This window comes from Macaca nemestrina, chromosome 5 (genome assembly GCF_043159975.1).
Source record: "Macaca nemestrina isolate mMacNem1 chromosome 5, mMacNem.hap1, whole genome shotgun sequence".
Classification (NCBI taxonomy): domain Eukaryota; kingdom Metazoa; phylum Chordata; class Mammalia; order Primates; family Cercopithecidae; genus Macaca; species Macaca nemestrina.
In genome coordinates, this window is record NC_092129.1 from 153,609,669 (window position 1) to 153,634,276 (window position 24,608).

The 24,608-nt window shown below is 40.9% G+C and overlaps 1 protein-coding gene across 4 annotated transcripts in view; it reads left to right on the forward strand.

Moving 5' to 3' along the window:
- The window catches only part of LOC105498580 (putative uncharacterized protein ZNRD1-AS1), a 102,137-nt gene that overhangs the window by 52,752 nt on the left and 24,777 nt on the right, over positions 1-24,608 (forward strand). For 3 of the 4 annotated variants that reach the window (XR_011622964.1, XR_011622965.1, XR_011622966.1), the window contains exon 3: positions 2,458-2,552. The exons of the other annotated variant lie outside the window; for it this stretch is intronic. The gene's annotated coding sequence lies outside the window, so the exon portion shown is untranslated. The remainder of the gene's footprint in view (positions 1-2,457; positions 2,553-24,608) is intronic. 4 annotated transcript variants of the gene reach the window in all.

The window sequence follows — 24,608 nt, forward strand, 5'->3', positions numbered from 1 at the left end:
TATAGAAGCTAAATATAGGGCCACCATTTGAAGACACAAGAAAGGTAAGATTTCACAGTGTTAGTGCTGAGATGGGGCCAATTGTACAATATGATCCCAGAATCTCAGTGCTGACATCATTCCAAGTTTAATCTTCCAATTCTCCAACTTAGAATGTCATCTCTTCCTCCTTCACTCCCACGTCACCTCCTGCAGGGCACTTCTGCATCGCGTGCAAAGCATCTCCCTCGATGGCTATTTTCTGTGCTTGCCCCTGGAGTCTTCTCTGTGTCGCACCTGTGATCACACTGTTCTATAACCAGCTTCTTCTCCCAGAGGACTGAGGGCTCCCTCCATGTATCTCCTGTACCTAGCACAAAATGAGTGTTAGTGAATACTTCATTTTTATTTAAAAATGGTTCTACAAAGCTTATAGTGAAAACTCTACATTTTCTCTAAGTTTTCAGAGACAGGAATTTTTCCCTGTCCCACATCTCCTAATCTGAAAATTTCTGTTTTGTAGAAGTGGCCACTTTTTATTCTTCAAAAAATTAAACACTGAATTGACATATGATCCAGTAGTTCCTCTTTTGGGTACATACCCAAAAGAAGTTAACGCAGAGACCAAGCAGATATTTGTACATCATGTTTATAACAACATTATTCGCAACTGCCAAAAGGTAGAAGCAAAAGAGTATATATGCATCGAGGGATGAACAAAATGTGGTAGATCCATACAATGGAATATTTTTCAGAAGAAAGAAGGAAATTATTTTCCTATAATATGTATGAACCTTGAAGACATGAAGCTAGATTAAATAAATCAGACCGAAAAGGAAAAGTATTGTATGAATCCACTTATATGATTCAACTAGTTTAGTAAGATTCATAGACAGAATGTAGAATGGAGGTTACCAGCGGCTGGGAGGAGGAGAGAATGAGGAGTTGTTGCTTAATAGACATAGCATTTAGTTTGGGAAGATGAAAAAGTTCTGGAGATGGAGGGTGGTGATGGTTACACAGCATGAATATACTTAATGTCACAGAACTGTACACTTAAAAATGGCAAAACGGTAAATTTTATTATATATTTTTTAACCATAATTTTAAAAAGAAGCAGCTACTCTAATGCTTTAAATAACTACTTCTTATCCTTAACTCCATATTTCTTTATTTCTTGTTCAAACTTTTTGTTTTTTTTTTTGGAGACAAGGTTTCACTCTGTCACCTAGACAGGAGTACAATGACATGATCATGGCTCACTGCAGCCTTGGCCTCCTGGGCTCAAGTGATCCTCTCACCTCAGTCTCCTGAGTAGGTAGGACTACAGGTGCAAGCCCACTACACCTGGCTAATTTTTCTGTTTTTAGTAGAAACAGGGTCTCGCTACATTGCCCAGGCTGGTCTTGAACTCTTGACCTCCCAAAGTGCTGGGATTATAGGTTTGAGCCACTGTGCCCAGCCTCAAACTTTCCATTTTAGAAAACTTCAAATACACAAAAACAGAATTACATAATGACTTCTCATTATCCATCATCACATTCAATAATTATTAACATTTGTCCATCATGTTTCATATGTTTCCACTTTTTTCCAGGAGAATTTTAAAAAATAGACTTCAGTTCCAGAAGTGTTTTAACTACAGGAAAATTGAGAAGTTGTTTCTCCTGTTATTAACATCTAGCATTAGTATGGTTCATTTCTTACAATTATTGAACCAATATTGATGCATTATTTTTAACCAAAAACCATACATTACTCAGGTGTCCTTGGGTTTTACCGAATAATATTTTTCTCCTCCAAGGTCCCATTCAAGATACCCTATTACATGGAGTTGTCATGCCTCCTTAGGCTCCTCTTGGCTGTGACAATTCCTCAGATTTTTCCTTGTTTTTGAAGACGTAGACGTTATTGAGGAATACTAATTAGGTATTTTGTAGAATGTTCCTCTGTTAGAATTCGGTGTTTTGTTTTCATAATAAGTAGAGGTTATGGATTTGGGGGAGGAAAGCCACAAGTGAAGTACCATTTTCATTACATCATATCAAGAATTCACACTTCCAGAAGAGGGAGTTAATGCTCTCCCTTTAAGGACAAAGTACCTACCTACCTTATTTGGAGTTCTTCTGCAGGGGAGATTTTGCCTCCTCTCCTCCATTGATTTATTTATCACATCATTTATATCATTATAAACTCATCTCACAGTTAAATAGTTCAGCATGCATTCTTTCACAGAATAGGGTTTTTAAAAAACATAAAGCCATGCTATTCTCACACTAACAAAATTAACAACAGTTCTCTAATTTTGCTAAATACTCAATGCATATTCAAATCTCTCTCTTGTCTTTTTCAATTGGTCTGTCTGAAACAGAATCTAGAGAAGGTCCACACATTGCAATTGCTTCTTATGTCTCTTTATTCTCTGTTCTTCTATAACATACCACCCACCCTACCTATGTTTTTTTTTTTTCTCTCGAGCCTTTGATTTGTTGGAGAAACTGTTACCAGAAAAACGGGTCCTGATCCCGACCCCAAAAGAGTATTCTTGGATCTTGCACAGGAAGGAGTTAAAGGTGAGTCACAGAGTACAGTGAGAAGGACATCGTTTATTGAAAGTTACTCAGATACAGAGTAGGTGTCCTCAGAAAGCAAAAGGAGGAAGGCACCATCTCTGTTGTAAACTCTTCTAATATAGGGGTTTAATCTATATAAAAGCCAAGTTAATGTCTATGTGTGGGTGCTCTGACAGCATGACAAAATTTAGTACTTTGTTGATTTGAAGAAAGTTATCCTTGGCATTTTAGTTAGTATATCAAAGCATGACTACAATAATCTTAAAAGCATATATTGTAATGTGATATCAGGACATGTGGACATTCTGTTGTCTGTCATAGGTGTTTGTTCTTGCTGGCATTATTAAGTTGTTTGTTCAGCTGTAAACCTCTTAGAACCATGGGTTGTGACTGGCAAGGAATATGCCTTGCTAGTTGAAAAATGGAGTTGACTTTAAAATGGTGTCACCCTGGCTCTCCTATGCTTCTGTTTCCCCAAAAACGCCAGGTTACTTGTCCTGTAGAGTGATCCACATCCTGAATTTGGCTAATGGCATTCTCATGGTATTAACTCATTCCTTTATATGTTGTATTTTCTGTTATCCACGAAATAATTCTTCTGATACACATTTGTAATCTTACCATGCCAGCATCTGCTACTCTTCATGTTACCAAATTTCTGTTCAAGGACCACTGAAGCTACAGTCAGTGGACATTCTGAGACCTCTAGGGGAGGGTGGAGATGCTGTCCTGTAATATATTCTGACCCAAGAAACCTCCCCACTTGGCATGGTGAATCTAGACAAGCTACAGAACTTACTACACCCCAGGCCTGCACCAGCCCTCTCCTAATATCTTGGGCACTCTCATTTCCCCCCCTTCTTTTTCTAAAGGAAGTCATAGTTTCTCATAACCTTTGCTAGGGATCCTGGACTTTGGTTGTTCCCTGAGGCTGTGTTCTCCACACTGCTGCCATCACTGCTAGAGCAGAGGTGCAGAGAGCTCAGGAGAGAGAAGGGAGGAAAAGCTGAAGATTTTGTGTTATTCATGCTTTCCTGACTCTGATAAAAGTGCTTCCTCCACCTGCAACCATTTCTGTTTCTATACTGCTGAGTCTTGTGTTCCCAAGACCAAGGGAAGCCCATTTTCTTTAAAGTCAGTCACAATTTCTGTTTGCTGATGGAATATCGGTTGTTCAGCGTTTGTGTTCCTGCTCACAAATGCAAAACAGTTCGATGCCACACACATTCCAGGGCTTAGGCTGGAAATGCTGTCCCTTGCCCCTCTGTTACCTTCTGACAGGGATCAGTCCATAGTGTAGTTGGTGTCACAACAGTACTGAAGAAGCCTTCCAATAGATACCCAAATGTGATTCAAGCAGCACAGGCACACACCACGGTGCCACACGGTGCCACACGGTGCCTATGTAAAGCAGGTGTATCAGGAATGCTAAGCAGAGAAGTAGCAGAACACACTGATCCCCATGTTCTCATTGTACAGTTGGGTGCAATTAAGCTGGCACAGTGGACTCTTACCGTGGCTACTGTTCCAGTAGTGTGGATGCCCCCAAATGCTGCATATTAGCCAGGCAGAGACAGCTGTGTACTATGATACGACAGTAGTCCCTCTTAGAGGAAGTGACCTTGTTAGAAGTGGGAGTTTCTGAAGCTCTTCAGCTGTTACTGGCCTGCTCTTCCATGGCGTCACTTCAGACCTGCTGGCCCAGCTATCCACTCCGCTAACAGGTCTGTCTCTGCTAACAGGTCTAGCTCTAGCTCTAGCTCTGTCTCCTCAGCAGATGTTCTAGGCTCTGACCGCAAGAGCTGACTTGGGCTCCCAGCCCCACACAGACCCTCTGTTCCATGAAAGGGCCATCTATGCAAAGTGCCCCCCAAATGCCAAAGGAGCCAATAAACCAAGGAACAAGACAGACAAATCTAGTTTGTCGGTAAAGGGTGTTCTATTGGGGAACTTACAGACAGAAGCATGATCTTGGATGGCAGCAAGACAGGCAGGTGTCTGCACTTATTACCCCCACACTCAGGGCTTATATATCACACAGAAAGAGTATACATGCTCTGTACAAGACAAAGGCTACTGTCCAGAACAGGCAAGAATGCTAATGTGTAATAGCCTAGAATTTGTGTGATAACATCAAAGTTGAAATGTTCTTACAATAGGGATGGTAAATAAAGTAGGAATCTGGAGTCAGTCCTGGGACTGGGGCTAATCAGAAGTCAGCATGGAGAATTAGCATCCAAGAGGGAGTCACTTTTCTCTCCACATCCCACCCGTCTAATCCAGCTCTTACAATTTCATGGACTCACAATTCCCCCCTGGTCCCTGATCCTTCGGAGGAGGCTGTGGGTGACATTTTTATGGTGTGAGTGACACATTTTATCAATTTGTTTTCTACTTGTTAAGCAGGGGCCACAGCGGCAACACAAACAACAGGCGATGATGTGTATGCCAAGTGTAAGACACAGAATTAAAAATGCCCTTTGCCACGTTTATTCAGGAACCAAACCAAGAGGTGTACAGTAAAACAGCAATAGGAACAGAAGACTATGGGTGGAATTAAAAATGTTTAGCAGGTACTTGGTGAGGCAGTTTTTCCCTATTACACAGAATGACTGGTAGCTCCATCTCTGATGGTTAGGACATAGGATTATGGGCTGGGAGTGTATGCCAAACATGTTGCCTGAGGGGCAAAAGCGCTGGTATTATCTGTAGGGTTACAGGGGCAGCAAAGGACCATGTCAAATGGCCAGCCGGGGCCTGTGTTCCAGTTTATTTGTATGTGGAGTGTTTTGGCACAGAATTTAACAGGGTCGATGGAGACCACTTTAGTTGGTAGGGAATTCCTTGCTGTCTGGAAAGAAATGCTCTGTCCAACATAGGGGAAGTTGCTAGTCCAACCCCCATTCAGGTGTCTCCTCCCCTGGCTCAAGATCTTGGGGAGTCCTAAATAAGCTTTGCCATTGGCCTTTTATCTGCTCGGGTAGAGATGCATCTGGTTGGACTTTCTTTACTACTATGGTTAATGGACCCTCCTCTATGGTAGTCCTGAGTCATTGGTGTGGTGCCAGAACCATATTTGTCTCAACCAAATTAAGGTTTCTAATGGCTTGAGGCAAAACCTTTGTCTAACTATGCAAGATATTGGATTTTGAGAGTGCTCAAAACGGTACCTTCAAAAATACCATTTTTCCTTTCAATCAACCCGTTGCATGGTGGGTGGTATACAGTAAGTGAAATATCCAATCTGTGTCCTTTTCATGCATCCAGTCTTGGACACCAGGTCTGGTGAGATGCATGCCTTGGTTGCTATCAAAGTGTGGAGGGTATCCATACATGACATGGAGTTGCTCCAAGCCCCTGATGGTAGCTACTTGGTTTGCTCTTACAAGGGAAGGCTTGCAACAGTCCCATGGCAGTGTATACACATGTTAGTGCGTACTTTTGTCTGAAGATTACTGGCAGGGGTCTGATATAGTCTATCTACAGTCTGTCACAGGGGCGGCTGTCTTATGTATATGTCCAGGTGTATGTGGGATGTGGTAGAGGTACAGAAAAGGAACAAATTAAGCAGTTTGCTTCCACCACCACTAAATCTCCATAGCAGAGAGACAATCCTGCTCCCTTTGCTATTTGGCAGCCTGTTCATGCACTGAAATCCCCACTGTGATATGTACCTAATCAACTAGCTCAGTATTCTAATTTTTGCTAGGATGTCTGCCTTCATGTTTCTGGGAGGTGAATCTGACCCGTGTGCTGAAGCAATTAGGTCCACAGTGGGTTCCTGTAGACTTTTCCAAATGTCTTTCCACATACCAGCTGCCCATAAGGATTTTAAAATTATATACCAATCATCTCGGGCCCTTTGGGCAAGCCAAACTGTAAGACCCTTAAGTACTGCCAGACTGTCTGTACAGAGAACTATAGGCGGTGGCTCACGGGTACAAACCAACCATGCAGCTCGGAGTTCTGCCCATTGACTGCTCTGCTGCATTCCCATCTCAAACCAGATACTATCTATCTGTGGTTGTGCAGCTACTACTGTCCATCTAAGTACCAAGCATTGTCAGGAATGAGGGCCATGCCTTCATGTACCATTGGAGACATCTCCTGTGGGGGCTCCACAATAGGGGCAGCACTGGACTCATAATGCACTGGCCCTAAGATAGCATGCAGTTCATCTCTTAAGGGATGCATGGAAAAGACACTATGTTGTTGCATGTATGCATGGCACTTTTGTAAAGTGGAGACTTGGGCAATAGCTGATACGGGCCTGGCAAACATTCCTTCTACCCGGTCCTTGATAGGAGACCTGTTCTCCCTGGTACCAGGAAAGCAGCAGTTGAGGATTCAACTGGTAGCAAGACCTTCTATATCCCCAGGACCTGTTGTTCAATTGGGAAATAGCAGGTTTCAGTACCCTTCCATAATTGTGACTAAAATCCTAAAGGAACTGCTTCCCTATGCTGGACTTGCCAGAGGGTCCAATGGTTATATCCAAAGACACTGATATTCCAGGAAGCAGGGACCCTAAGCCTTGTGTCTAAGCCACTAGTATTTTATTCTTCTCAAATACTTCCTCTTGTTCTTTATCCCAACACCAATTAAATCTCTTTCTTTCTAGTCAGTATAAATGTGGGATGAAAACCCACCAATTTCACAAAAGACCTAGAAAACATAACTATTTAACTGTTTTAGGAGTAGAAAATTGTATTTTGTCAATGAGTGTGCCTGGGTGTCTTACCCAACCAAGTGACCCCTAGGAACTTTACAGCTGATTCTGGGCCTTGTATCTTTTGCAAATTGATGGCCCATCCCCTGGATTGGAGTGGGATGCACAATGCATAGAGATGTTGCTATATAGCAATAACAAGTCTCCAGAAATTAGCGTAATATCAATATAATATTAGCCTGTGAATCAGGGTATACAGTGATGCTAAGGAAGGCGTTAGCCAAATCTGACACAGCATGATAAATGCCTACATTTTGTATTATTTTTCTCTCTCAACAAGAAGATGATATTGTTTCACATGAATAATTCACTGTGGCGGAGGGAGGTGCCAGGTTGCCATTTTTCCTCTCCTCTTTTAATAGCTTTTACTGCTCAAACTCATAGGCATAATTCACCACAGACATTTGTAAAGTGCATCCCAAAAGATGTCCATAACTGAGATGTTTTCTAAGATAGGTGAGATAAAGACAGTGTAGTAAGCAGGGGAGACTCCACCCAATACCAAGGAGGGTTGTTCACCCCTACAATAACCATCTAGAGCTGCCCACTTACCAGGGTATCTCTCTGGGTTCCCATGAATTAAGGTGCATTCTGCACCTCTGGCCACTAAAGCTAAGGTTCTCTGCTTGTGTTTTCTTTGTTGGGTGAGGGGCAGGGACTTGCACAGGTTATAAGCTCCATGTGGGGTCTCTGGGTCACCCCCTATTGCTGGTACATGAAGGCAACCTTGGGACCACCCCCAGTCTGTAGGCCAGAGAGGAGTTCACCCCTGGAACACAGAGACTGGAGTTCTTTTACCTAGGGTTTCTTCTCCTTTTTCCTCTTTTGTCAGGGCACTAGGAAGGGAGCCAGATCTTTCCAGAGGCCCACCAATACTGCATTTGGTTGTCAATCTATATTTCCTCTCTGCCCCAGCTGAGATCAGATCATACCACATTTGTTTCCTGGTGATCCTAACTGGGCCTTTTTGGCCTCCCTATTTTGGTCCAGCAGACTTTGTTTCTCACTTTTTCCCCTTTAGTGATCCAGCAGACCTCATCTCTTCCTTTTTCTATCCCTCTGAGATCAGCTATAGTTTCTCTCAAATTATATACATCTTGTCCCCCAAGGAGGTTTGAAAGGGACATGAGGCCATGTCAACCTGGGAGCATTCTTGTGACAACTTTTCATGACTGCAAGAAACACAGCCTTATCTGGCCCTTCGAATTGTTGGGCACATATAGCCTGGCACATGTCCAACTCCCTTAGATGTGTCTGTGCTTCTCAAGACTGCCATGGTGGGCTGTGTCCAAGGAAGTCTCCTTCATTTGGCCAAGCTTCTCTTGTGGCCATTATAATCCAGCCCACAAGGCTATGATTACCCTCGATAATGCTCATATTGTACAAACACTGTCTCAAAGTGAGATGAGTGGCCATTTATTGTATTATATTATATTATATTACATTATAATTATTTTGCATACATTTTCTTCTATGAGATTTGTAGTTTTGCACTTACATTTAGGTCTTTGATCCAAGTTAAATATTTTTTTCTTTGAAACAGGATCTTACTTTGTTTCCCAGGCTAGGTTGCAGTGGTATGATCATGGCTCACTGCAGCCTCAACTTCCCCAAGATTAGGTGATCCTCCCATCTCAATCTCCAAAGTAGCTGGGACTACAGATGCATGCCACCATACCCAGCTACTTTTTGTATCTTTGGAGAGATGAAGTCTTGCTATGTTGCTCAGGCTGGTAGCTAGACTAAGAAAAAAGAGAGAGAAGACCCAAAAAAATAAAACTAGAAATGAAAAAGGAGACATTACAATTCATACTGCAGAAATTCAAAGAATCATTAGAGGATACTATGAGCAACTGTATGCCAATAAATTAGAAAATCTAGAAGAAATAGACAAATTCCTAGACATATAAAACTTATCAAGATTGAAACAGGAAGAAATCCCAAACCTGAATAGACTAATAGCAAGTAACAAAATTGAAATCGTAATGAAAAGTGTCCCAATAAAGAAAAGCCTGGGACCGAATGGCTTCACTGCTGATTTTTTCCATACATTTAAAGAATAACTAATATCATATAATATCATTTCTACTCAAACTATTCCAAAAGATAGAGGAGGGGAGAATACTTCCAAACTCATTCTATGAGGCCCATGTTATTCAGATACCAAAGCCAGCAAAAGATACAAAAAAAAAAAAAAAAAAAAAAAAAGAAAGAAAGAAAAAGAAAACCAACACCAAAAACTACAGGCCAGTATCTCTGATAAATATTGATGCAAACATCTTCAACAAAATTCTAGCAAAACAAATTCAACAATACATTAGAAAGAACCTTTATCATGATGATGGGATTTATCCCAGGGATGCAAGAATGGTTCAACTTGTGCAAATCAACGAGATACATCATACCAACGGAACGAAGGATTAAAAACCATATGATCATTTCAATTGATGCTGAAAAAGCATTCGATAAAATTCAACATTTCCTCATGATAAAAATCCTAAAAATACTGGGTACAGAAGTAACATACCTCAACATAATAAAAGCTATATACAACAGACCATCAGCTAGTATCATACTGAATGGAGGAAAACTGAAAACCTTTCCTCTAAGATCTGGAACATGACAAGGATGCCCACTTTCACCACTGGTATTCAACTGGAATCCTAGCTAGAGCAATCAGACAAGAGAAAGAAATAGTGGGCATACAAATTGGAAAGGAAGAAGTCGAATTATCCTTATTTACAAATGATATGATCTTATATTTGGAAAAACCTAAAGACTTCACCAAAAAACGATTGGAATTGATAAATCCAGTAAAGTTGCAGGATTCAAAATCAACATACAAAAATCAGTAGCATTTCTGTATTACAACAGTGAACAATCTGAAAAAGAAACTAAAAAGTAATTCCATTTATAATAGCCAGAAATAAAATTAAATACCTGGTAATTAAACAAATAAGTGAATGACCTCTATAATAAAATCTATAAAACACTGATGAAAGAAATTGAAGAGGACACTAAATAATGGAAATATACTCCATGTTCATGGGTTAGAAGGATAAATATTGTTAAAATGTCCATACTACCCAAAGCAATCTACAGATTCAATTCAATCCCTATCAAAATACCAATGGCATTCTTCACAGAAATAGAAAAAAATCCTAAAATTTATATGGAACCACAAAAGACCGACAATAGCCACAGCTATTCTAAGCAAAAAGAATTAAACTGGAGGAATCCCATAACCTGACTTCAAATTATATTAGAGCTATAGTCACCAACAGCATGGCACTGACATAAAAACAGACACATAGACCAATGGAACAGAATAGAAGGCCCAGAAACAAGTCCACACACCTACAATGAATTCATTTTTGACAAGGTGCCAAGAACATACACTGAAGAAAAGACAGTCTCTTCAATAGATAGTGCTGGGAAAATGGGATATCTATATACAGAAGAATGAAGCTAGACCCCCTATCTTTTGCCATATACAAAAATAAAATCAAAATTGGTTAAAGATTTAAAGTCCTCAAACTATGAAACTGCTATAAGAAAACATTGGGAAAATCTCCAGGACATTGGTCTGGGGAAAAATTTCTTGAGCAATATACCACAAGCACAGGCAACCAAAGCACAAATGGACAGATGGGATCTCATCAAGTTAAAAAGCTTCTGCACAGCAAAGGAAACAATCAACAAAGTGGAGAGATAACCCACAGAATAGGAGAAAATATTTGAAAACTACTAATCTGACAAGGGATTATAACCAGAATACATAAGGAGCTCAAACAACTCCATAGGGAAAAAAATCTGATAATCCGATCAAAACACGGGCAATAGATTTGTGTAGATACTCCTGAAAAGAAGACATATGAATGGTAGGCAGGCGTATGAAAAGGTTTTCAACATCATGAAACTACAGAGAAATTCAAATCAAAACAGTGAATTATCTCACCCCAGTTAAAATGGTTTCTATCCAAAAGACAGGCAATAACAGATGCTGGCGAGAAAAGGGAACCCTCGTACACTGTTGGTGGGAATGTGAGTTAGTACATCCACTATGAACAGTTTGGAGATCCCTCAAAAAATTAAAAGTAGAGCTACCATATGATCTAGCAACCCTACTGCTGGGTATATACCCCAAAGAAGAGAAATTAATATATTAAAGATGTATCTGCACTCCCATGTTTGCTGCAGCACTGTTCACAATATCTAAGATCTGGAAGCAATCTAAGTGTCCATCAACAGATGAATAAAGAAAATATTATACATATACAGATGGAGTACTATTCAGCCATAAAAAAGAATGAGATTCTGTCAATTGCAACAACATGGATAGAACTGGAGATCATTATGTTAAGTGAAATAAGCAGGTCACAGAAAGACAAACACTGCATATTCTTACTTATTTGTGGAATCTAAAAATCAAAACAATGAAACTCATGGACAAAGAAAGTGGGAAGATGGTTACTAGAGGCTGGGAAGGGTAGTTGTGGGGGCAGATGGGAGGTAACAATGGTTAATGGTTACAAAAAATAGAAGGAATGAATATGACTTACTATTTGATCATACAACAGGTGACTATAGTCAATAAAACCTAATTGTACATTTTAAAATAACTAAAAGTGTGTAATTGGATTGTTTGTAGCATGAAGGATAAATGCTTGAGGAGATGGATACCCTGTTCTCCATGATGTGATTATTGTGTATTGCATGTCTGTATTAAAACATCTCATGTAGTCCATAAATAAATACATCTTCTATGTACCCACAAAAACTGAAAATAAAATAACTGTGGACATTAAAATAAGGAGAGGGTCAGTCTGCTTCTGGAGTGAAGTAAGTGCTGGGGAGATGTGGACTGTATTGATGAAGAATAAATAAACTGGGAATCTGGATGAGTAAAGCAAGCATCAACATCTTCTGCCATCAGTTCAGACTGATTGAGGAAGGGAGGTGGTGAGGTGAGATAGTTCCCCCTGCCATTGTCTGGGGTCCTTCTAAGAGCATTGGTGAGGCAGCTGTGGGGGCTGTCAAACAGATTCAAGGCAGGGATGAGAGCCCTCTGTGCAGCAGGAATGGATGCAAGACCTGCCTGGAAGCAAGAGAAGGATGAGAGACCTTAGTCAGGTCCTGATACACCCTGCCTCAGTTCACAGGGCAACCAGTAAAGGAGATGGGGTAGTGACTCCAGAGATGTGTCGATTGACATATTCTTTCATGTGTTATTTAGAGTTGATGTTACGTACACATTTATGCATGCCTGTTTTATGTTAGAGTATTTATATATTTTAGTTAACCTTTATCAGTGTTGAATGCAGTTGTCATTAGGCATAAATTTGCGTATTCATTGAAGTTTTTGCTTTTATTTTAATCAAATTTACAATTGTCCATAATTGAAAGAGTCAGATATTTGCACAGGATTACTTGAGAAAAGGCAGAGACTTCTCTGCTTCTTACCTATTTCTGCTTTTCTAGGGAGCAATGACTTTTAACATTTTTAGCTGATTTTTTGACTTGACTTCCATATCTTTGATTACCATTTGTTTATTAATACTGCTTGGTTTTTTTGTTTGTTTTGTTTTTTGTTTTTTTCAGTTGCAGCCATTGTTGCACAGCACAATGGTGGGTGGATACAATAGTTAGAGTACTTGTTCTCTTTCACACTTCTCATTCTTTCCTATTCCCAGTATATGTATGTAGTGATTATGTTTAGGTCAGTCATTCCTTGTTTCCTTTTCCATGACTAATACTTTCATACGTCAACTTTAATACTTTTCACTTCTGGCACAACATTTGTTCTTCCTGGAGTTAATACTTGTTTTTGTTTATTTTCTAGATAACTCTCATTAATTTAACTTTGATATCTCTTTCGTCTGTATGACTCTTAAGAAGTTAGAAACTTTGGGCATTCTATTAATTTTACTTTGTTGGAAATATCACTCCTGGACCCTTCTGGTGTTCTCCCATCTGAAATGGAGGCTTCTACCTATGGAGCGCAGCCACCATCCTCAGATTTCCTACACCACCATCTGGAACAGTGCTTTTACATGCAGTGGAGCCACCTGGGGTCCTGACAAAATTCAAACTGATTGAAGGTGTCAAGGCTGGGCCTTTAAATCTTTCTGTCTTGTTTCATGAGATGCTGAATCTGCTGGTTCGTGGATGATAGCTGGGGTAGCAAGGATCTCTATTTTTGTCTCATGGTTTTCTATATCACTTTTTTTTAATGGTAAGCATATACTAATATATTTTTAATTAATTTATGTGCTTTTTTCCTAAGTTAGTAACAGGGGTTTTTTTTTTTTTCATTGTGTCAGAAAACATATTGCATAAAATTTGGTATCTTAACTATTAGTGTTATCTGTAAGTACATTGTTGTGTCACAGATGCCTAGAACTTTTTATCTTGCAGACCTGAAACTCTATGCCCATTGAACAAAAACTCCTCATTAATCCCCACCCCCCACCCAACCCTTGGCAATCACCATACTACTTTCAGGTTCTAAGAGTTCAGACACCTCATATAAATGGAATTGTGCAGTATGGAGCTTCTTTGTGATTGGTTTATTTCACTTACCATTGTTTCTCCAGGTTCATCCATAGTGCAGCATATAACAGGATGTCCTTTTTTTCGGTTGAATAATATTCCATTGTCTGTATATACCACATTTTCTTGATCAATTCATCTGTTAATTGGTGTTTTGGTTGCTTCTATGTCTTGGCTATTGTGAATAATGCTGCTATGAACATGGCTATGCAAATGTTTTTTTCTGTACCTTCCCTCATTTTGGTGGAACTAATCTTCCAGTAGCTACTTCAGACAGCACATATTTAAAGTAAGCTTGTATGTTTCAGTGTTGTCCATTATTGTTTTGCTCCTCTCTAGGAAGAGGATAGAAACGTGTGAAGGCACCAGTTGGCACAGCATTTAATAGGGAAGAAAGAGACAGCATAACTGACCAGTGCTGCCTCTCAGCATCCTGCAATTTCAGAACTAATGTGAATACAAAAAGAATTTTTTTAAAAAGTCCTGCCCAGAAAGGGGGAGTCATCCCCAAATATGGTGGACCTGGCACAGCTGACTCCCCTGCCAGGCCTCTTCCATGGGGGCCCTTTCTGTAGTGACTGGGGTTTCTTCCCATTTCACTGTACCCAGTGTCTTGACTCAAGAGAAAAGGTGTGTCTGAAGCTGTGCCAACACTTGGAGGAAACCTCAGTGGTGTCAGTACATTATAAATATTTGCTTATTATGGATTATTTTATTATTTATGCAGTGTGTATTTTGATTTCATTTTACTGGCAACACAATAAACAAGGATGTGGTGAATCTAACAATCACATCCACTTTCCTGAGTCAAAAAGACCTGCCCAGGTAGATGAGAAAAAGACAGTCCTTGCAGCCATAAAAAAGAATGAGTTCATGTCCTTTGCAGGGACATGGATAAAGCTGGAAACCACCATTCTCAGCAAACTAACACAGGAACCGAAAACCAAACACCTCATGTTCTCACTCATAAGTGGGAATTGAACAATGAGAACACATGGACACAGGGAGGGGAACATCACACAGTGGGGCCTGTCAAGGGTAGGGCACAAGGGGAGGGAGAGTATTAGGATAAACACCTAATGCGTGTGGGGCTTAAAACCTAGATGAAGGATTGATAGGTGCAGCAAACCACCATGACGCACGTGTACCTATGTAACAAACCTGCTAGTTCTGCACATGTATCCCAGAACTTAAAGTGAAAAAACAAAAACAAAACCAAAAAAACCTTGTTAGAGTTGAGGATTCAGGGAGAACCAAATGGGCTGGGCAGGAGGGTTTTTACTTGGAACCTGGAAAATGGGCAATGATATCCTCTCCCTACCCGGAAGCTCAGCCCCAGCATCCACCTCCTGGGTGAAGGAGCAGCACAGTGGCGCCACCTGGTGATCGGCGCTCTTCCTTTCCCAGATAGATCATAGCCCTGAGATCCACCTGTCCCTCCTGTGTGCCTGGGATTTTTTCACTGGACACCAGCCTGAGTTAACTTTCCTGTAAAGCAGAAAAAGCATGAGGTTAAACCATTTTGGAGGAGGAATAATGTCATCTCCAACTCTAGGGAGATCCCTGTCACTGTGTTCAGGGGAAGGGCCAAGCCTCGCTACCCATGCAGAGAGGACGCTCTGGCCATGATGGCACCTGTGGAGAGCTGAGAACCTGTGTTTTCTCCACTGACGGCCAAAGCCTGCAGACTGGGTGAAGTCTTCCCCTCAGCTGTGTCCTATCAGGTTCATCCAGGCCTCAAGGATATACCACACTCACTGCCTGTGGCGATGTTGAAACGGCTTCATTGTCTGTGGTAAATACCCGGGTTTGTTGTCCTGGGCCAAGATGGTTAACGACAAGGACACACACATGGAGCAGGTTAGGGAGTGGAAAGTTTAATAGACAAAGAAGAGAGAGAAAGCTTTATCATACAGAGAAAACAGGTTACCCCAAGAGGGTTTCCAGGTTTGGGGTGGGATGCAATCAACTTTATGGAAAGGCTTCAGGAGGCAGTGATTTACATAGGGCTCAGGGGATTGGTTTGACCAGGTGTACCATTTACATAGCTTGTGAAGAAACTGGCCCTCCCACCCTAGTCCTTTATTATGTAAATGTGGCCTCCACCTGCCTGGCGTCATGACACCTGCACATGTGGCGTTACCTGGCCAGTGCCATGACACCCACACGTGTGGCAGCAAAGAAAAGGGAGGGGGAAGCCGCCATGTTGGGTGTACCTGGCTTTTAGTATAGCTGCCGGCAGTTACATATTCAAGCGTCCAGCTTGCTTGCAGCTTGACTTTTCAGGCTACTTTCTGTTAGAAAAGAAATGGAGTTGGGGCTCCTTTTTATTAAAGCAAAATTCCACTGAGAACTCTTTTACTCTCTCTAACTGCCTGAAATAATTTCTTAATAACTCCTGTATTAATGTGAGCTGGACACACACCCAGAAGGGAGGTAGCCCTGCCAGGGGTCCTGTGGTTGCCAGTTCTTCTGGGTGCTCAGTTTCTGGAGAGGAGGGTGGGGAGGAGGCTTTATGCAGAACAGGAACCATAACCCATAACTTATTCTTCATTAGCTTTTTTAGTCATAAAATAAAACTGTCTGAAGAAAAACTGTCTAAAAATAGTGCCCTTCAATAAAAGGTAACCGCTCTTTAATCACCAGAGAGAGACGTTTGTCAGCCAACCCAGAAGCTTCATCATTACCCTGCCTCAATGATAAAATGTTCCCTTCCTGAGGTAAAAACTCACCTGACTTTTACGATTATCACTCCTTTGTTCTATTTTATATTTTCATCCAAAATTATAGTTTAGTTTTACCTTTAAAAATATGTTTCTTGTTCTCATTTGTTCTATAGGTTTCTCCTTGAAATTTATATTGTATGGTAAGATTTCCTGTTGTTTGCATTTTGTGGATTGCACGCCAAGGTGTGGTTTTAATGTATTTCTATTACCTGTATTTTCTATAAATTGGTAGTTTGGTATAGAGGTTTGTGTATATTCAGGGTTTTTTTGTTTTTGTTTTTGTTATTTTTTTCTGTAAGTGTTGATGGTTCTGTAAAAGGAAAATAAAATCTTAGGGCCCCAAAATTACTAAGCTAAAGGAAAAAGTCAAGCTGGGAACTGCTTAGGGCAAACCTGTCTCTCATTCTATTCAAAGTCACCCCTCTGCTCACTGAGATAAATGCATGTCTGATTGCCTCCTTTGGAAAGGCTAATCAGACACTCAAAAGAATGCAACCATTTGTCTCTCATCTACCTGTGACCTGGAATCCCCCTCCTTGCTCCTTGCTTGAGTTGTCCCACCTTTCCGGACGGAATCAATGTTCATTTTATATATGTTGATCACTGTCTCATGTCCCCTTAACATGTATAAAACCAAGTTGTGCTCTGACTGCCTAGGGCACATGTAGTCAGGACCTCCTGAGGCTGTGTCTTGGGCATTTATCCTTAACGTTGGCAAAATAAACTTTCCAAATTAACTGAGATCTCTCTCAGATTTTCAGGATTCACAGTACAATATCATGTTTTTCATCAAGAAGAATAATGTAATACTGGTTAATTCTTTTGTTGTGATGTTAATTGCCATTGCTGTTCAATGGCTAAATCTGTTAGTCCATTGTGGATTGCAAAAGGGTCATAGTCTCAGTCTTTCTTTTCATGTATTAGCTGAATAATTTCTAAAATAAGAGATTTACCCACATCTATTATTTGTCTATTCCATAGACACTTGTGTTTTGAGAGACTAAACCAAGCATCCACTCACCTACGACCCAGCAATTGCACTCTTGGTTATATACCAATAGAAATGCATGCATTTGCGTCCCAAAATATGTGAAAAGATTATTTATAGCAGCACAATTTGTAAAATCTGGATATAACACACATGTTTATCAACAGTGGAGGGTTAAGAAGAGTGAGCTAGTTGTAAAATGGAGCACTGACAGCCATGGGAGTGAATAGGCTACAATCACACACAGCAAGACCCGGGACATGAGGGTGACTGTATTCGGAACTGACGGATCTCATCTATGGTGTTAGAAATGAAGAAAGTGGCTGCTCTAGCATCAGGGAGGGTGATTTATGATCAAGTAGAACCTAAGGGTGTTTCCTGGAGGCTGGAAATGCTGTACCTTGATGTGGTTGTTGTTTACTCAACTGTTCACTTTATGAAAATCCACGGCCCACTCATGGTTTGTCCACCTTTCTCCATGCATGTTGTCCTTCATTCCAGTATACATTTCTGATGTTTTGAAACAATTTTCTCTAAGCTAATATAGAATCTCCCTTGCTGGAAGTCTTTAGAAATGCTACATTGAACAAATCAGTGCAATTATTAAAAATCCCAGGAAATAAATGCCTGTGACTCAGATATAAGGAGGAGAACCTACAACAAGAGCAGTAGGCTTGGGAGCTGACACCAAAACAGCTTTGCTAATGGCTGTTGAGCCAGGAACTAGAAATGAAATCCCACACAGGCCCATGGAAGGTGGGGGTTGTGAAATGATGCCCCAGTAGTGCATGAGTGAATGAATCATGGGCAGTGGCTCATGGGTTTGCTTGCAAGTCAGGAACTTAGGAAAAATAAAGATGAAAAATTAGGGGGTAGAGAGGTTTGCATAGGCCTCTTGCTATGGGCAGACTGTGTGATGATAGTGGTTGCATGTGGATGCGTAACAGAGGGGCTCCAAGGGGCTGGGGCTCCCTGTAATCAGGTGGGCAAGATGGCTTGATGGACGATGCCACTCAGCCGCACAGGGCTTGCTCATGGAGTCTGTGCACAAAGTGGCCGTGGTGGCTGGGATGGACACTGCATGGGCACAGCAACTGACTCGACGCACCAAGGCTGACCTGGCAGCTGCCACTGCTGAGAACCCAGCCTGCCAAAAGCAGCTGTTCATTGAACAGAGAAATAAAACAGGCAGTGTTAATTAAGAACGAGACAGTGTCATAACAGAAAAATATACCACTGCAGATATAGGAGAGATTTAAACAGTCTTGAAACTGAAAAATTATGTCAACAGAAAGACTTATTACAAGTAAAGAAGTTAAAACAATGGTAAACATTCTATTTCCCTTCAAACATATCCAGTTTTATAAGTATGCTCATGTATCAAACATATAATGGACTTATATAAAATATTCAAGATATATAGGGAATCATAGGAAAATCCAAACAACTCAAATTTTTAGGCACGAATAACATTGATTCTAGAACCAGTTAGGAAATCAATAAAGAAATATTATTATAGGAATATCACTTTTATATAATTATGTGTGAAAATCCTGAGAAAAATATTAGTAGACTATATCTACCTATGTGCAATGAATATATTATGTTGACCAACTTATGTATCCCAAGAATGCAATAATATATAAATTTTAAATCTTTTAATGCATTTCACCACTTAAAGAATTAAAAAACAGAGACAATCATATTTTAGTAGATGAAGAAATTACTGTAAAAGAAATTCAGCACTCCATCTGACCCACATTTCTTCAATCATCTCTACTTTTAAGGATTCATGGGATCAGATTGGGCTCACCCAGCAAATCCAAGATAATCTCCCCATCTAAAGGTCCATCCTCTTAATCATGTCAGTAAAATCTCTTTTGTTGTGTAAGGTAACATATCTAAAGGTGATAGGCTTAGGGCTTGGACATATTTGTGGAGCCATTATTTTGGATTTCACAATGTAAATGGTGGCCAAATGAGATTTAACATTAGTCTAGTTAAATTCCTACACATCACAAAGTGAGTAAATGTATGAGGCATTCCATAAATAGTTTATGGGTAAAGGTGAAGCAAGTGTATACACAGCACTGTGAATGAAGGATCCACATTTACTCACACTGCACTGGAACTTCAGATGTTAAAGGGAAACGGTCATCTTCAAAGTAGCTGCAGAAGAAACACACATCATCTAAGAAGCAACTGGTTTAAGATGTAACTGATTTTTCCCTGTCAGTCACAGCAGCCAGAAGAGGCATAATCATTAAAGAGCCGAGAGAAAGCCAATGTCAAATAGAAATTTGTGACTGGCAAATCCATCTTTCAAGAATAAGAGTAAACAAAACATTATCATATAAATGAAATTGTTGGGCTATTTCCAAAATGCCCACTCTAAAAATACTTACAAAGACAGAAAAATATATAAGAAACAGAGAAAGCAGTAATTTTAATTTGGAATCATTGGTACACGTAAGTCAGTACAGTCATTATAAAATATTAATAATGTAGCGTTCAAGGGAAAAAAAGTAATATAAAATACTGTAACATGTTATGTTATAATTTCCTTACCCATGTTCCAACCCCCAACCTGTGCCATCTGTGAGGTCCAATGAAGTTTGATTCTTTTTTCTGAGATCAACTCCATAGAGTAGAGCACCAAGAATAAGCTAGGTGCTTAATGAGTTTTTACCATGTGAATAACTTTCCTGAAAGTACTTAGCAGATCAGAAATTGGGATGCATAAGCACAGTTCAAAAGTGGCTGAGGAGTGACACAAAAGAACATAGTGGCATAAGAACCCTAATGACTCCCCTCCCCGCCCCCCACAGTGGCAACATGCTTGTTGAAACATCATTATAAAATAATCTCAGTGACAGCTGTGATTGGATTTAGTGTTGATACATTTTTTGTAAATTGTGATAAAACATACATACTATATAATTTACCTTCTAACCATTTTTTCAGTGTACAATTTGGTGGCATTAAGCACATTTACAGTGTTGTGTAGTCACCACCAATATCCACTTCCAGAACATTTTCATCATCCCAAACAGAAACTGTACCCATTAAAACATAACTGCCCATTCCCTGGTAACCTCTATTCTACTTTCTGTTTCTATGAATTAGCTTATTCTAGCTACCTCATATAAGTAAAATATCATATTTGTTTTCATTTTTGGCTTATTTCACTTACAGTGTTTTCAAGGCTCATCCAATTAGAATTTCATTCACTTTTAAGGCTGAATAATATTCCATGTGTATGTGCAATGTGGGCTGTTTATCCAGTCATCCTCAATGGACACTCGGTTGCTTCCACCTTTTGGGTATTGGGAATAGTGCTGCTGTGGGCCTGAGTGTGCAAATATCTGTGTGAGGTCCTGCTTTCAGTTCTTTTGACGATATGCCCAAAAGTGGAATTGTGGACTCATATAGTAATTCTGTCTTTACTTTCTTAAGGAACCACTATACTGTTTTCCATGGTGGCTGTACCACGGTACACTCTCACCAGCAGTGTGCAAGTGTTCCAGTTTCTCCATATCTTCACCAACATTTGGCCTAGTGAAGTTTGCCATATTTTTATGTCCTTACCAGCTTTCCTTTTTCTTTTCTTTTCTTTTTTTTTTTTGAGATGGAGTCTTGCTCTGTCACCTGACTGGAGTGCAGTGGTGCAATCTCGGCTTGCTGCAACCTCCGCCTCCCAGGTACAAGTGATTCTCCTACCTCAGCCTCCTGAGTAGCTGGGACTATAGGTGCGTGCCACCATGCCCAGCTGATTTTTGTACTTTTTTTAGTAGAGACGGGGTTTCACCATGTTGGCCAGGATGGTCTTGATCTCTTGATCTTGTGGTCCGCCTGTCTCAGCCCCCCAAAGTGCTGGGATTACAGGTGTGAGTTTCCTGGAGGCTGGAAATGCTGTACCTTGATGTGGTTGTTGTTTACTCAACTGTTCACTTTATGAAAATCCACGGCCCACTCATGGTTTGTCCACCTTTCTCCATGCATGTTGATGGAGTCGAGGCAGGGAACTGGCCGGGACTGGGAAAAACAGGGTTGGAGAGATAATTAAGGCGGACATTATTTTTTTCTGAGCGTAAGTCATGGCTCAAAATCTGAAGAACCTGGAAGAATATCCCCCTACCCAAACTTGTTTTTTCCTTTTCCCTCAAGTCTCATTTGGCCACAGGCCCAGTGTCAACACCAGGGGGCGCCCACAGACCATGAAGGCGCCCACAGACCATGAAGGCACCACGCAGCTGGGATTGTTTGTGGTCGGCTCCCGGGTCCCTGACTTAATCAGGGGAGCCAAGACCCTGCAGCCAGGTGGCCCGGATTCAGCCTGCAGCTCTGGTCCTACTGACAGTTTCCCCCCGGTGCCTCAGTTTCTTAATCGGTGAAATGGTGAGGACACTACAGCACTTACCTCTGGGGCGGGTTTCTCAACAGCAGCAATATAAACAGTTTGGGACAGAGACTCCCTTGTGGAGTGGCCTGTGCATTGTGGGAAGTTTGCCGGCAGCACCCCCACTCACCCCCTCCCACCAATCCCCATATGACAACCGAAAATGTCCCGGGATTTTTAGGTCTCCCTTGGGTCTGGAAGCTGCACTTAGTCAGGCATTTTCCCACCTGACACTTGAGCTCATCTTTACTTTGGGCCACATAAGGTCACTTTAAAAAATGTTGTTTCTTTAAAGATTCTATCCATCTTTTAAACAAATCAATTTTCTTCCTCTATGTCTGCATTCAGTTAATCCTCCCAAACCCTTTGTTTACTATATCTCAAAATGTATCAATTCCAATTCTAGTAATTAGCGTATCTGACTTGCATGATACCCGCTATGACCCCTGGTAGAGCTCTGATTCCTTTAGCACAGGGAATATGTTCTCGATTCTGCTTTGGATGATGTAAATCAGTTTATTTTACTTGTCTGGGATGTTGCTCCTCACCTGTAAAATGTAAATGTGGATATGGCTTGGATTACTAAGTGGTTTTATTTCTTCATTCACCTGACATTGTTGTGTACCTGCTGCAAGTCAAATACATGGCATGATATTGTTTCCTTTATCACACCTCAGCAAATGAGAAAATGAGACATTATAGCAGCTGTGGCGGCACATGCCTGTCATCCTAGCTACTCTGAAGGCTGAGGCAGGAGAATTGCTTCAGCCCAGGAGTTTGAGGTTACAGTGAGGTATGATATCACCATTGCATTGCAGCCTGGGCAATAGATCCTGTCTCTGAAAAAAACGAAAAACACAGTGTGAGCTGCCTGCATGTGCTCCATGTCTCAGGAGACTCATGGCCTGTAATTCTTCTAAATGGCATCTCCATGTGGTTTTTCATGAATGTTTGTCTGGTATTTCTTTTCTATCCTTTTACTTTCAACTTTTCTGTATCTTCTACTGAAATTATGGCTTTTGTCAATAGCCTACGGTTAGTTATTTATTTACTTATTTATTTTTACCCCCTTGCACTATTTGTCTTGTAATTAGAGTATTTGAGTCCATTATGTTTAATGTAATTGTTGACCTCATTGGGTTTAAGTCCGTACATTGTCATTTGCTGCCTTCTAATATTATCTCTCTCTTGCTCAACTGTTTTTCTTCTGTTTCCTTCTTTAGATGAATAAAAAACTTTGCATTATTGTAGTCTTGTGACTAAGTGTTCTAATTATACATCCTCTTATTGTTTCTTTAATTATCTGAGAAAGCACAATAATCTGTGACTTATTATAACCAACAGCAGCCCGTAACTTCCCTGACTTTCACCTGCCTGTGCAGACAGCCCAGGGGAGAATCAGTGCTCTGGCTCTGAGACACAGGGCTGGTGGAAGTAGGAGAGTGATTGGATGATGAATCTGTAGCTGCAGAGGCATCTGGGCCCCTCACCTGCATTCCTCGTAATGTCTCCTCCACTGAATGCCTGCGATGCCCTCTCCTCTGTATGCTCCTGCCAGAGTCTCCCCATCTCCACTGACAGCAGCTCCACCCTTCTGCCCACTCAGTCCAACACTGTGGGTGCCCTTGATTCTTCTTCTCACACCACAGATAAATCCATTAGCAAGTGCTGTGAAGTCCATCTTCACATTCATCCAGAATCCCTTCACTTCCCACTATTTCCCCTGTCACACCCCAGTCAAGGTAAGCAACGTCTCCATTCTGGAATACTGCACTCCTTTCCCACTGTTTTCCCCACTGCCTTACTAGTCCCCACCTCTCAATTCTGTTCTCAGCACAGCAGCCCGAGAGAAGCTTTCAAGGGATAAGTCCTACCATGTCCCACTTTTCAAAACTGTTCTCTAACTCCCCATGTCATTCAGCACAAAGGTCAACATCCTTCCCACACCCTCCAGGGCTACCTGCTCTAGCCACACCTTGGACCTCACTTCAGTTTCTCTGTGTCTAGCCCTTCTGGCCTCTTTGTCCTTCCAGGAACACAGACAATTTCCTGCCCTCGTGCATCTGCACTGAAGTTTCCCTGCCTGAAAAGAACTTTCCCAGACATCCCTGTAGACAGCTCCTCACATCCCTCAAATCTTTACTCCAAGGTCACATTTGCAACAAGGCCCATGCTGACCACCCAGCACAACAGCCACCTCCCTGTTCCCACAGCCCACACTCTGGATCACCTGCCACACATCACTTGCCACCTTCTAACTCAGCATCTTCTGTTCCTACTCTGCTTATACTATATCTATCATCTGCCTGCAGAGGTGTCCAATTTTTTGGCTTCACTGGGCCACATGGGAAGAAGAAGAATTGTCTTGAGCCACACAAAAAATACAGTAATGACAGCTGATGAGCAGAAAGAATAGAAAAAAAATGTTCATGCATAATTTTCATGATATTTGCCACCACAGATAAGCAAAAAAGTTCTCACATTCAAAGCTGTCCTGGGTCACATGCAGCGGGTTGGACAAGCTTGCATCTAGAATGTATGCACCACAAGGCTGGAAATTTTTCAGTTTTTACTTTAATGATGTTTTCTGAATGCAGAAACAGTCATATCCCTAGCAGACAACAAATGTCAGTGGAATGAATGATCACTGTAGAGCACCTCC